The following is a 14,458-nucleotide window of genomic DNA, read 5'->3' as shown; positions in this document are numbered from 1 at the left end:
GCTCACTATAACAAAATTTTAGAGAAATATTATTTTAAAAAAAAACCATTTAATTAAGTTGGCTTTTGATAACCCAAATGGGAATGACACTGAAAGTGCCACTTTCATCAATATTACTTTTGACGTCTCATTAGGAATAGTCTTGACATAATATTCCCTAAAACACTGAAGAAAAAAAAGATAATTATATTATTTCTTTTTGCTTTAATATCCACACATATATTAGCACGTATATGATAGTCACATGATCTTGTTTAGTTTCTTATAATATAATTACATGGTAAATTATAGTCGTTGCTGTTATTATCACATTTACTCAATATATATATTGAACAGTTCACGTGATGTTTCAATTAGAACTTAGGAGTACTAAACTCTGAAATGGGAAACAGATTTAAGGAGAAGTGGTCAAGAGAATAAAGGCAACAACAAAGGATAAGCTTTTGAAAAAAAAATTGGGCAAGCTTTTGGAAAAACTTACGGGATGTAATACAGACCCAACATCTCATCTTCTCATTGTGGCTTCGGATCATGTTGCTGACACCCACGAAGTAGTCAAAATTGGCCTTTTAATGAAAGAAATGTTATGTGGCCTAGATTTGAAGAAGCAAGTTACAGCCCTTAAAGAAATCATACCCTGCAGCACATGTAAACAAAGCCCTTAGAATCTTTGCTAACATCATGGGTACTAGAGTGGATTGGAGGTTGCCTCGGAATGTTGCCACAACCATGGATAACAAGTTGATATTGATCTGCCCTCTTCTTTGTGGTAAAACCAACAGTCCTAATAGAGATAAGGAGAAGGTTATGGGCCGTAGACTCTCCCACGTTGCCTAATCACATTAAAATTCTCCCATGTACCATTCATAGCTTTCACAGTGTCCGAACCTATTGAATAGTTCTTCTAGGCTTATCCATCCATCCTTGATGTTTCTCAAACCTTTACTGTTTGCCAGACCTAAAGAATCAATAAACCTGTAATCGGACATGGTGACTAGTAGTATCGGTTTCCTACCTGTAAATGGCAGCTCCGTAAAACTGGTAATTTCTTCTAATGCCGGCACTAACTCACAATCAGCAAACTTGAACACTACCCTGGTCGGGCACCGGAACTCTATCAGCAGACGAGTGAGATTCTTGTCATCTCAGATGTTTAGCAAGGCGGTCAGTGCTCCTAGATGTGTCTTGATCATGTCTCCATGCTCGCGGAAGATATTCTTCTACCATTGCTTCAGCTTGTGTGGTGCTCCCATCACCATATTGATATCAGGTATGTTTTGGTTGATTTCCATTTTTGAAGTGGGTAAAGAAAGGGTTTCATAGGTGTTTGCTTCGAATCTTAAATGTCTCATGATGGTTTGTTCATCTTTCAACAGAAGTCATGTCATTTGGTGCATGACCCATTGACATTCGAGTGGCTTTCCTAATTGTGTGTCGATACCAAGGACCGACTTACCTAAGGTTTATGAAATATGACCTATATTTGCTAAAGTATAGTGTTTCTTACTTTTGAATTGGACAGAAGACTACAAGAAGTTATGTCAGTTGACCTGACAAAGCCATTCTCTAAAACTAAAGAATTTTTTAGAAGAAGGTTCGGAGGGGTGTAAAAGACAACCCTTGCGATTGTGTGTGATATTGTACGGCCAAGACTCGATAGCAAAGGGTGTGATGGCAGTATATATAAAACGGTAACGGATAGTGATGTAATAATAATAGTCTAAGATAAGTAAGCAGGCATAGTAATAAGAAAGTAAGGATGTAGTCATATAATTGCAAATTAAGTACAATTAAAGTAGTTTACAAACAAATCTAAGCTCCAAGTCTAGTTTAAGTCTGCTAAGGTCAGAACCTAAGTATGATGTTTACCGTGAAAATGGTAATAACAATTAAATTTATTGATGAAACTCTAAAAATACGTGATCTATTTTTATGCTAGTTGTTAAAGCAGTTGATGCTAGATATATGAAGGTAAAAGATGAAATGCGAGCTAAAATAGAGTTATAATCAAACCAAGGCTATAGCTGTTCGGTCCTCGAACTAACCGATGAGGGGCCTCGAGGTTGATGCCTGGACTCGAACTCGAGCTATTGGGGATAATAAGGAAGGGGCTAACAGTTAGGATAAAATTAAAGGAGGCTCTTTATGACCAATAACAAGCAATAAATTAAGAACAAGTATGAAAGTAGTAAGCAATAGCAATAGTGTTGGAAGAATATGTTAGAGAGAAAGGAAAGAGTTCTTGTACATTTTCTATAAAATAGTCGGAGCAACAGGGTTTACAAAGTGCCAAGGATTCCCCTTATATAGGATGGGAAATCTCAATATAGTACAAGATACATTAATGATAAAGAAAGCTGGATGGAACAACTGACTAGCTTCACGATGTAGGTGCAGATCAGCTTTTAGACTAGCCTGATAGACTCGACCGGCCCCAACTGCATTCTTCGGAAACTCTGCATGCTCGTTGGGGTCTTGGCAAACATTATCCCCAGGCTGGGTGTCGATATATCTCGAGGGGCGAATTCGGTTCGTGGTCTCAAACCTCCGAGGCGACCTCCCAGAATGCCTTATTAATGAGAAATTGGTTCCCCCGATTTTACCATATACAGATAGTCCCCATGTTTCTTAGAGAGAATCGACAAGAAATGATTTTAACATGCCACTCTGTCAACTTCCCATAATGACATCGTGCTAATGATGCAAGCTTCCATGATTATCGAAACGTTTCGTTGTCTCGCTTTTCCAGGACCATTCAACGCATTGCGGTTTCTTATTTTTCAAAGCCATAATGCCGCCGTCGATTCAGCTCCCATGGACGCATTGAATTTGTCTGTCGTTCATTTTTCGAGGGAGATAATAGCATCGTCGGTTACGTTACTCCTCTTTCTATAAATGGGGGTCTCCTAGGATCAACCTTTTACCCAAGTATTTTTCCATACCCATCCATTCCTTCTTTCTCGCTATCTTTATTCTTTCTCGTTCACCATGTTTGGGCCCATGGCCTCAAGATTTTATGGCGATATTAGGCATGCAACGGCCTATCTTCTGGACCTTCTCTGGTCGAGCGAGATTACATTGTTTCCATGTTGTTGTTGTTGTTGTTGTCATCTCCGTTGGCTCTAGACGATGAAGCAGAGGACCGATTTCTTCTAACCCGAAAAAAAATTTGGATTATACACCGCTGCTCAAGAAGGGGCTCGGATTATACACCGCTGCTCATCCTCCTCCCCCGGCTTGGCATATTACACCCCTTTTGGATTCGTCGGGGTGTGGCGGCGCTGTCCACTAACTGTCGCAGAAGTGGCTTTACCGCAATAGCCTGGCGAAATCGATACTAGCCAAATTTTTCAACCAGCCATTTCTTCATTCCTTCCTGCCTTTTCTGCGTCACTTTGCTCTTCTCCATCACTTTACTCTTCATCGTCTCTCCTTTTGAAGATGCCATTCTGGCGAATCGAGATAAGACTCCCGAGGAGATTGTGCTTGGAATAATATGATGCTAAATTTCTTCTGTCCGATGCCGAGGATAGCGAGGATGAGGCTGATGAGCCATAGTCCCTAAGGGGGACATAAATTTCCCTTTCTATTTCTGTATATAGTACTTTTAAAGTACGTTGTAAATGGATCTTGTATTTTCTCGCATATATGTATAATAGGAAACCTCGCGGTTTTATTTCTCATGCATTTCTTTTTGCCTTGTGTGATGACCCGGCCAGTCGACTCATGAGTTACTACTCCATTTCCCCCATTTTTGTTTCTTATTTCTATGTCTATCGGTTCTATATATGATCGGGTTGGTTGGATCGGGTTCGGAAAGGATTTGGTAAGGTTTGAGGCACTTAGTCTCTTTTAAGGAAGCTTAAGTTAAAAAAGTCAACCGGATGTTGACATATATGTTAGAGGGCTCGGATATGAGTTCTGATAGTTCGGTTAGCTTTGGGAGGTGATTTGGGACTTAGGAGCATGACCAGAATGAGTTTTGGAGGTTTGGAGTAGATTTAGGCTTGAATTGGCGAAGTTGGTATTTTGGCGATTTCCAGTTGGTGGGGGTCGGAATGGAATTCCGAGAGTTGCAGTAGTTTCGTTGTGTCATTTGGGATGTTTGTGTAAAAATTTAGGTCATTTGTATGTGGTTTGGTTGGGCCTTTGATCAAAAGCATAATTTAGAAGATTTTGGAATTCTTAGGCTTGAATTCGATGCGAATTTGGTGTTTTGATGTTGTTTTGAGCGTTCTGAAGGTTGGAACAAGTTTGAATGAGGTTATGAGATATGTTAGAATGTTTGGTTGAGGTCCCGGGGGCCTCGAGTGAGTTTCGGGTGGTCAATCAGACCATTCCATAAAGTTTGGAATTGCAAAAAATTGCAGATAACTGCTGCAGTGAAATGACCTTCGCGTTCGTGAGTGGGTCCTCGCATTCGCGAAGGGTCAGTTCATGAAGCTGGGATTTAAGCCTTCGCGTTCATGAGGAAGGGTACGCGTTCGCGAAGGGATGGGCATTTGATCATCGCATTTGCGTGAGGTGGACCGTGTTCGCATAGAGGAAAAGTCATCAGCTGGGTTTGAGGGATTTTAGGCATCACGTTGGCGAGAGGGGTAACGTGATCGCGAAGGGTGGTTTGAGTAAAGCATCACATTCGCGATGGGAAGGTCGCGATCGCAAAAGAGAAAATTTTGGTCAAAGTTATTTTGTGGTTCGCGAACGCAAGGTTTTGACCGCGTTCGCGAAGAAGGATTTCAGGCTAGGGGAGAAGGTTTAAATAGTCGTCTTGGGCATGGTTTTGGGGTTTATTTCTTCCATTGGTGATCGTTTTTGGAGCTTTTTGAAGAGGATTGAAGAGGGATTCAAGGGGAATCACTTGGAGGTAAGATTCGTGGACTTAAAACTCGATTCTAATGTGAAATCTACCTAATTAATCAAGGAATCTAAGCCTAAAATTGAAAAACTAGGGCTTGAAATTGGAGACCTAGAGTTTTGGATTTGAGGGGTCATTTGTTGATGGATTTTGATGCTTTTGGTATGAATGAACTCGGGGAGTGATAAGGAATCCATTGATGTGAATTTTATCGGAATCTGAGACATGGGCTCGGGGTCAGGTTTTGTTAATTTTGGATTTTGTGTTGTAAATTGATTACTTTTGCTTGGGCTTCATTCTCTTAGTATATTTTGACATCGTGATTCTGATTTTGGATAGATTCGACGCGAGTGTAGGCCGATTCGAGGGGCAAATGCATCGCGGGATAGAAATTTGACCGGATTGAGGTGAGTAATGATTGTAAATGATGTTCTGAGGGTATGAAACCCCAGATTACACATCATTGTTCTACATTGAGGTGACGCACACGCTTGATGACGAGCGTGGGGTCGTGCATTATTGGGGATTGTGACTTAGTCCATCCCGAATGACTATTTTACCGCGTATTTGCCTAAAATCTATTTGCTATCACCATGATTTGGGCTGAATGCCATATTTGGGCCTCGTGCCAACTATTTGAACCCTTCGGGGATTTTTATTGACATTTCCTCACTATTTTAACTTTATACTTGAACTCAGTCATGTTATATTCCACTTCTTTTATACTCGGCCATGTTTACTATGTTTTAACACTTAAATGATCTTTTAAATTATAATTGGGATGAGAATTATATTTTACTACTGCCGAGTGGCTTGTGAGGATTTTTGACTGAGTGAGGTCGAGGGCCTATGTTGTAAGGAAACACTGATCATGATTATGAGGCCGAGGGCCTGAGATATGTACGCCACGAAGTGGCTTATTGATATGAGGCCGAGAGCCTAGTGATGATGCCACAAGATGGCTTGATATTGAGCTTGGGCCAAAAGGGGCCCCTCCAGGAGTCTACACACCCCCAGTGAGCGCGAGTACCCATTTTGATGTGAGACATAGCCCGAGGGGCTGGTATTGTTCTGAGTTATTGCCCGACGGGCGAATTTGTTGATACTGTGCCCGAGGGGCGAACCTTTATGTGTTTATCCTTCCTTAATTTCCTGTCATTTACCTGCTTAATTGTTGAAAAAGGCTTTTCATGAAGTTTAATTTGAACTAAAATGACTTTCACATATCTTTTACTGATTTACTGGTTTTACTGCTTCATTATAGCCTGTAATGTGCCTTACGTGATTTCCTGCTTTTAGTCTTTATTTATGACTATTACTCACTAAGTTGGAGTACTCACTTTACTCTCTGCACCCCGTGTGTAGATTCAGGCGCATCTGGTCTCGCTCCCGAGTGTTTTCTTCCTAGCTTAGGCGGATCCAAAGATTCTCTAGGTAGCTGCTGGTGTTCGTAGCCCATAGCTTCTTCCCTATCTTATTTCTCCTTGTTTTAGTTTTTGTATTAAACTCTGTAGACTTTTTCTAAGTATTCTGGATTTGCTCATGACTAGTGACACACCGGTATTGGGCTGTGTTGGGTTGTTCTTCCGCATATTTGTACTGTTGACTACTTAAATCTTGGACTATTTATCATGTTTTTAGACTTAATTCTCTTTGTTAAATACTTAAAAACTGAAATGAGTAAGTGTCGGCTGGCCTTGTCTTCACGAGAGGTGCCATCACGACCGGGTCCGAGTTAGGGTCATGACAAGTTGATTTCAGAGCCTAGGGTACATAGGTCTCACGAGTCATGAGCAGGTTTAGTAGAGTCTCACTGATCGGTACAGAGACATATGTATTTATCCTCGAGAGGCTGCAAAACCTTTAGGATAAACATCATATTCTTGAAATTCTTGTCGTGCGAATTTGTTGATCCGAGTACTAAACTTCTATTGTTTTATTCCCTCACAGATAGTGAGGACATGCGCTACCAGTCAGGATGGACGACCACCAGTACCACCAGCTGTGGCCACCAAAGGCCGAGGACGCAGCCGTGGTTGTGGTAGGGGCAGAGCAGCTAGGGCAGCACCTGCAGATCCACCAGCTGCCCCAATTCAGGATCAGGTCCCAATTATGTATGCTCCAGCAGCACCAGCTCAGGCACCAGTTGTGCCTATTGTGATTCCGGGTCTTCAGGAGGCCTTTATTCTATCAGTTTGCACTAGCCTAGCTCATGCGGTCTCAACTATTACAACTGCAGCTACTTCTCAGGCCGGGGAAGCCAATCAAACTCCCTTTGCTCGCACACTTGAGCAGGTCGTGTAGGGACTTTAGACACCGGGGGCATATCTAGCCCAGCCGGTTGTAGCTGCTTAGGACTATGTAGTTCTTGCCATGCCATAGGACGAGAAACATAGGTTGGAGAGGTTTGGTAAACTTTATGCTTCGACCTTCAGCGGTGCAAAGGGTGAGGATGCCCAGGGTTTCTTGGATAATTGTTAGAGGATGTTTCGTACAACGGGTATTCTGGAGACCAGCGGGGTCGTTTTCACTACTTATCAGTTTTCTGGAGCTGCCTTCACTTGGTAGGAGTATTTTGAGAGGCGTAGGCCTATTGGTGCAGCACCCCTTACTTGGCAGTAGTTCTCCGTTCTTTTTCTAGAGAAGTATGTGCTGCAGTTTCGCAAAAAGGATCTACGTAGGCAGTTTGAGTGGTTGCATTAGGGAGAGATGACCGTGTCACAGTATGCGTTAAGGCTCTCCGAGTTAGATCGTCATGCCATTTGGTTGGTTCCGACTGATTGAGAGAGGATTAAGAGGTTTGTTGATGGCCTCACTTATCAGCTACGTATTCTCATGACCAGGGAGAGGGTGACTGGTGCTACTTTCGAGGAGGTGGTAGATATTTCCCATGAGATTAAGTTTGTTTGTCGCCAGGAGCGAGAGGAGAGGGAGGCTAAGAGGCCTCGAGGATCTAGTAGTTATAGTGGTACTCCTTCGAGAGGTCAGTTTCAGTACGGTAGAGGCCGTCCATTCAGGCATGCTCAGCCAGCTCGCCTAGGTTATTGTTGGGCATCATTGAGTCATGGTTCTCACAGTTCCCATTAGGCCCAGTCATCACTTAGTGCCCTTCCAGCCTAGAGTTCGTCCCGTGCTCGATCAGTTCAGGGCTATTCTATTCCAGGTGCATCTGCTAGTCACTCCGGGGCGAGGGGTTCCCTTTAGTCCCCTTCTCCAGCACTCCAGAGTTGTTATGAGTGTGGAGAGATGGGTCATATGGAAGTAATGGCCTCGTCGTCTTGTGGGCTCATCTTAGCAGAGGGGTTAGTCATCGGCTTCAGCAACAGTTACTTCATCACCATCCGCCCAGCCAGCTAGGGGTGAAGACCAGTCGGCTAGGGGTCGCCCCAGAGGGGGAGATCGATCAGGTGGTGGTCAGGCTCGTTTCTATGCCCTTCTAGCTAGACCCGATGCTATTGCTTCAGATGTTGTTATTATAGATATTGTTTCAGTCTGCCACAGAGATGCCTCTGTATTATTTGATCCTAGTTCCACCTTTTCTTATGTGCCATCATACTTTGCTCGTTATTTGGGTACGCACCGTGAGTCGCTTGCTTCACATGTTCATGTATCTACCCCAGTGGGCGATACTTTTATTGTAGACCGTGTGTACCGGTCGTGTGTGGTGACTATTGGGGGTCTAGAGACCCGTGTTGATCTTTTATTATTGGGTACAGTGGACTTCGATGTCATTTTGGGAATGGATTGGCTATCTCCGTATCGTGCTATTCTGGACTGTCATGCCAAGACAATCACATTGGCTATACCGGGTGTGCTGCGGATTGAGTGGTGAGGTGTGACTGATTATGTTCCCAGTAGAGTGATATCGTTCTTAAAGGCCCAACGTATGGTTAGGAAAGGTTGCCTTTCATATCTAGCCTTTGTGAGGGATGTCGGTGTTGCGACTCCCAGTATTGATTTTGTTCCAGTTGTGAGGAATTTTCCAGATATGTTTCCTGCAGACCTATCGGGCATGCCGTCAGAGAGGGATATTGATTTTGGTATTGACCTGGTGCCGGGCACTCAGTCCATTTCTATTCCATCATATCGTATGACACCAACGAAGTTGAAGGAGATAAAGAGCAGCTTCAGGAACTTCTTGAAAAGGGACTCATTCGGCCTAGTGTGTCATCCTGGGTTGCGTTGGCTCTATTTGTGAAGAAGAAGGATGGCACTATGAGGATGTACATTGATTATAGGCAATTTAACAAAGTAACAGTTAAGAACAAGTATCCTTTCCCTCGCATTGATGATTTATTCGACCAGCTTCAGGGAGCAAGAGTGTGCTCCAAGATTGATCTCCATTCAGGTTATTACCAGTTGAAGATCAGGGACTCGGATATTCTTAAGATGGCTTTCAGGACCCGATATGGCCATTATGAGTTCTTGGTGATGTCTTTTGGGCTGACCAATGCCCTATCAGCGTTCATGCATTTGATGAACAACGTGTTCTGGCCTTATCTCAACTCATTTGTCATAGTCTTCATTGATGATATTCTGGTCTATTCGCGTAGTCAGGAGGAGCACGCAGAGCATTTGATAGTTGTGTTGCAGTGATTGAGGGAGGAGATGCTTTATGCAAAATTCTCCAAGTGTGAGTTTTGGCTCAATTTAGTGGCTTTCTTGGGGCATGTGGTGTCCAACGAGGGTATTCATGTTGATCCGAAGAAGATAGAGGCAGTTCAGAGTTGGCCCAGACTATCCTCAGCCACAGAGATTCGCAGCTTTCTTGGATTGGCGGGCTATTATCACTGGTTTGTTCAGGAATTTTCATCTATCGCATCGCCCTTTACCAAGTTGACTCAAAAGGGTGCTTCATTTGTGTGGTCGGATGAGTGTGAAGAGAGCTTTCAAAAGCTCAAGACAGCCTTGACCACAACTCTAGTGTTGGGTTTTTCATCCGCTTCAGGTTCATATACCGTGCATTGTGATGCTTAGAGAGTTGGTATTAGTTTTGTGTTGATGCAGGAGGGTAGAGTTATTGCTTATACTTCTCGTCAGTTGAAGCCCCATGAGAAGAACTACCCCGTTCATGATTTGGAGTTGGCTGCCATAGTTCACCCGTTGAAGATTTGGAGGCATTACTTGTATGGTGTGTCTTGTGAGGTGTTTACTGATCATCGTAGTCTCCAGCACCTATTCAAGCAGAAGGATCTCAATTTAAGGCAGAGGAGGTGGTTGGAGTTGCTTAAGGATTATGATATCATTATATTGTACCGTCCAGGAAAGGCCAATGTGGTGGCCCATGCTTTGAGCCGAAAGGCAGTGAGTATGGGGAGTTTGGCATATATTCCAGTTGGGGAGAGACTTCTTGCAATTGATGTTCAGGCCTTGGCCAATCGAATCATGAGGTTAGATATTTCGGATCCTAGTCGGGTATTGGCTTGTGTGGTTTCTCGGTGCATCAGAGAGCGCCAGTATGAAGATCCGTATTTGCTTGTCCTTAAGGATATAGTTTAGCATGATGATGCCAGAGATGTGACTATTGGTGATGATGGGGTGTTGAGGATGTAGGGCCGGATATGTGTGCCCAATGTGGATAGGCTTCGGGAGTTGATTCTGAAAGACGCCCATAGCTCGTGGGATTCCATTCATCCGGGTACCGCGAAGATGTATTAGGATTTGAGGCAGCATTATTGGTGGAGAAGAATGAAGAAAGACATTGTAGGATTTATAGCTCGGTGTCTCAATTGTCAGTAGGTGAAATATGAGCATCAGAGACCGGGTGGCGTGCTTCAGCAGATGGATATTCCAGAGTGGACATGAGAGAGGATCACTATGGACTTTGTAGTTGGACTTCCACAGACTTTGAAGAAGTTCGATGCTATTTGGGTGATTGTGGATCGCTGACCAAGTCCGCGTACTTCATTCTTGTGTGTACTACCTATTCTTCAGAGTGATTGGCAGAGATCTATATCCGAGAGATTGTTCGTTTGCATGGTGTCCCAATTTCAATCATTTTAGATAGGGGCACTCAGTTTACTTCGTAGTTTTGGAGTTCTGTGCAGCGAGAGTTGGGTGCTCGAGTTGAGTTGAGCACAGCTTTTCACCCTCAGACGGACGGGCAGTACGAGTGTACTATTCAGATATTGGAGGACATGTTGTGTGCTTGTATCATTGATTTCGGAGGGTCATGGGATCAGTTTCTACCGCTTGCAGAGTTTGCTTATAATAACAGCTACCTATCGAGTATTCAGATGGCTCCATATGAGGCTTTATATGGGAGGCGGTGTAGATCTCCAGTTGGTTGGTTTGAGCCAGGTGAGGCTACGCTATTGGGGACAAACTTGGTGCAGGATGCTTTGGAAAGGGTGAAGGTGATTCAGGAGAGGCTTCGTACAGCGCAGTTAAGGCAAAAGAGTTTTGCTAACTGGAAGGTTCGAGATGTGTCCTACATGGTTAGCGAGAAGATTCTGTTAAAGGTTTCGCCTATGAAGGGTGTTATGAGATTTGGGAAGAAAGGTAAATTGAGTCCTTGGTTCATTAGGCCTTTTGAGGTGCTTCAGAGGATTGAGGAGGTGGCGTATGAGCTTGCTTTGCCACCCATCTTGTCGAGTGTGCATCCGGTATTTCATGTTTCTATGCTCCAGAATTATATTGGGGATCCGTCTCATTTTCTGGGTTTTAGCATGGTTCAGTTGGATGGTGATTTGATTTATGATGTAGAGCCAGCAGCTATTTTGGAGCGTCAGCTTCGAAAGTTGAGATCAAAGGATATAGCTTCAGTGAAAGTGCAGTGGCGAGGTTGGCCCGTGGGGGAGGCTACCTGGGATACCAAGCGGGAGATGCGGAGCAGATATCCTCACCTATTTGAGGCTTCAGGTATGTTTCTTGACTCGTTCAAGGACGAATGTTTATTTAAGTTGGGGAGGATGTGATGACCCGGCCAGTCGTCTCATGCGTTACTGCTCTGTTTCCCCCATTTTTGATTCTTATTGCTTTGTCTATCGGTTCTATATGTGATCGGGTTGGTTGGCTCGGGTTCGGAAAGGATTTGGTAAGGTTTGAGGCACTTAGTCTCTTTTGAGGAAGCTTAAGTTGGAAAGTCAATCGGATGTTGACTTATGTGTTAGAGGGCTTGGATGTGAGTTCTGATGGTTCGGTTAGCTTCGGGAGGTGATTTCGGACTTAGGAGCGTGATCAGAATGAGTTTTGGAGGTTTGGAGTAGATTTAGGCTTGAATTGACGAAGTTAGTATTTTGACGATTTCCGGTTGGTGGGTGATATTTTGATATAGGGGTCGAAATAGAATTCTGAGAGTTGCAGTAGTTCCGTTGTGTCATTTGGGATGTGTGCGCGAAATTTCAGGTCATTCGGATATGGTTTGGTTGAGTTTTTGATCAAAAGCGTAATTTAGAAGATTTTGGAATTCTTAGGCTTGAATTCGATGCTAATTTGGTATTTTGATGTTGTTTTGAGCGTTCCGAAGGTTGGAACAAGTTTGAATGAGATTATGGGATATGTTTGTATGTTTGGTTGAGGTCCTAGGGGCCTCAGGTGAGTTTCGTGTGGTCAATCGGACCATTCCATGAAGTTTGGAATTGCAAAAAATTGTAGATCAGTGCTGCAGAGAAATGACCTTTGCATTCGCGGGTGGGTCCTCTCGTTCGCGAAGGGTCAGTTGATGAAGCTGGGATTTAAGCCTTTGCATTCGTCAGAAGGCTACGCATTCACGAAGGGCTGGGCGTTTGGTCATCGCGTTCGCATAAGGTGGACCGCGTTCGCGTAGAGGAAAAGTGGTCAGCTGGGTTTGAGGTATTTTATTCATCGCATTCGCGAGAAGGGTAACGCACTCGTGAAGGGTGGTCTGAGTAAAGCATCGCGTTCGCGATGGGATGGTCACGATCGCGAAAGAGGAAATTTTGGTCAAAGTTATTTTGTGCTTCGCGAACTCGAGGCTTTGGCCGCGTTCGCTAAGAAGGAGTTCAGGTCTGGGCAGAAGGTTTAAATAATCGTCTTGTCCGCGATTTTGGGGTTTATTTCTTTTTGTTGATCATTTTTGGAGCTTTTTGAAGAGGATTAAAGAGGTATTCAAGGGGAATCACTTGGAGGTAAGATTCATGGATTTAAAATTCGATTCTAATGTGAAATATACCTAATTAATCATGGAATCTATGCCTAAAATTGAAGAACTAGGGCTTGAAATTGGAGACCTAGAATTTGGAATTTGAGGGGTCATTTGTGGATTGATTTTGATGCTTTGAATGAACTCGGGGAGTGATAAGGAATCCATTGATATGAATTTTATCGGAATTCGAGACATGGGCCCGGGGGTCGGGTTTTGGTAATTTCGGGATTTGTATTGTAAATTGATCATTTTCGCTTGGGCTTCGTTCCCTTAGCATATTTTGATGTCGTGATTCTGATTTTGGATAGATTCAACGCGAGTGGAGGCCGATTCGAGGGGAAAAGGCATTGCGGGCTAGAGATTTGACCGGATTGAGGTGAGTAATGATTGTAAATGATGTTCTTAGGGTATGAAACCCCAAATTGCACATCGGTGTGCTATATTGAGGTCACGCACATGCTTGATGATGAGCGTGGGGTCGTGCACTGTTGGGGATTGTAACTTAGTTCGTCTCGAATGACTATTTTACCGTGTATTTGACTGAAATCTATTTGTTATCACCATATTTGGGCTGAATGCCATGTTTGGGCCTCGTGCCAACTATTTGAACCCTTCGGGGATTTTATTGACATTTCCTCACTGTTTTAACTTTATACTTGAACTCAGTCATGTTATATTCCACTTTTTTTATACTCAGCCATGTTTACTATGTTTTAACACTTAAATGATCTTTTAAATGATAATTGGGCTGAGAATCATATTTTACTACTGTCGAGTGGCTTGTTAGGATTTTTGACTGAGTGAGGCCGAGGGCCTATGTTGTGAGGAAACACTGATCGTGATTATGAGGCCGAGGGCCTGAGATATGCATGCCATGATGTGGCTTGTTGATATGAGGCCGAGAGCTTAGTGATGATGCCACGAGATGGCTTGATATTGCACTTGGCCCGTAAGGGGCCCCTCCAGGAGTCTGCACACCCACAGTGAGCACGGGTACCCATTGTGATGTGAGACATAGCCCGAGGGGCTAGTATTGTTCTGAGTTATTGCCCGACAGGCGAATTTGTTGATACTGTGCCCGAGGGGCGAACCTTTATGTGTTTATTCTTCCTTAATTGCCTGTCATTTACTTGCTTAATTATTGAAAAAGGCTTTTCATGAAGTTTAATTTGAACTAAAATGACTTTCACATATCTTTTACTGATTTACTGGTTTTAATTCTTCATTATAGCATGTAATGTGCCTTACGTGATTTCATGCTTTCAGTCTTTATTTATGATTATTACTCACTGAGTTGGAGTACTCACTTTACTCCCTGCACCCATGTGCATATTCAGGCGCATCTGGTCCCACTCCCGAGTGTTGATCTTCCCAGCTCAGGTGGATCCGAAGATTCTCTTGGTAGCTGCTGGCGTTCGCAGCCCTGAGCTTCTTCCCTATCTTATTTCTCCTTGTTTTAGTTTTTGTATTAAACTTTGTAGACTTTTTCTGAG

Source organism: Nicotiana tabacum, chromosome 1 (genome assembly GCF_000715075.1).
Source record: "Nicotiana tabacum cultivar K326 chromosome 1, ASM71507v2, whole genome shotgun sequence".
Lineage (NCBI taxonomy): Eukaryota > Viridiplantae > Streptophyta > Magnoliopsida > Solanales > Solanaceae > Nicotiana > Nicotiana tabacum.
Note: the sequence above shows the minus strand (reverse complement) of the source record.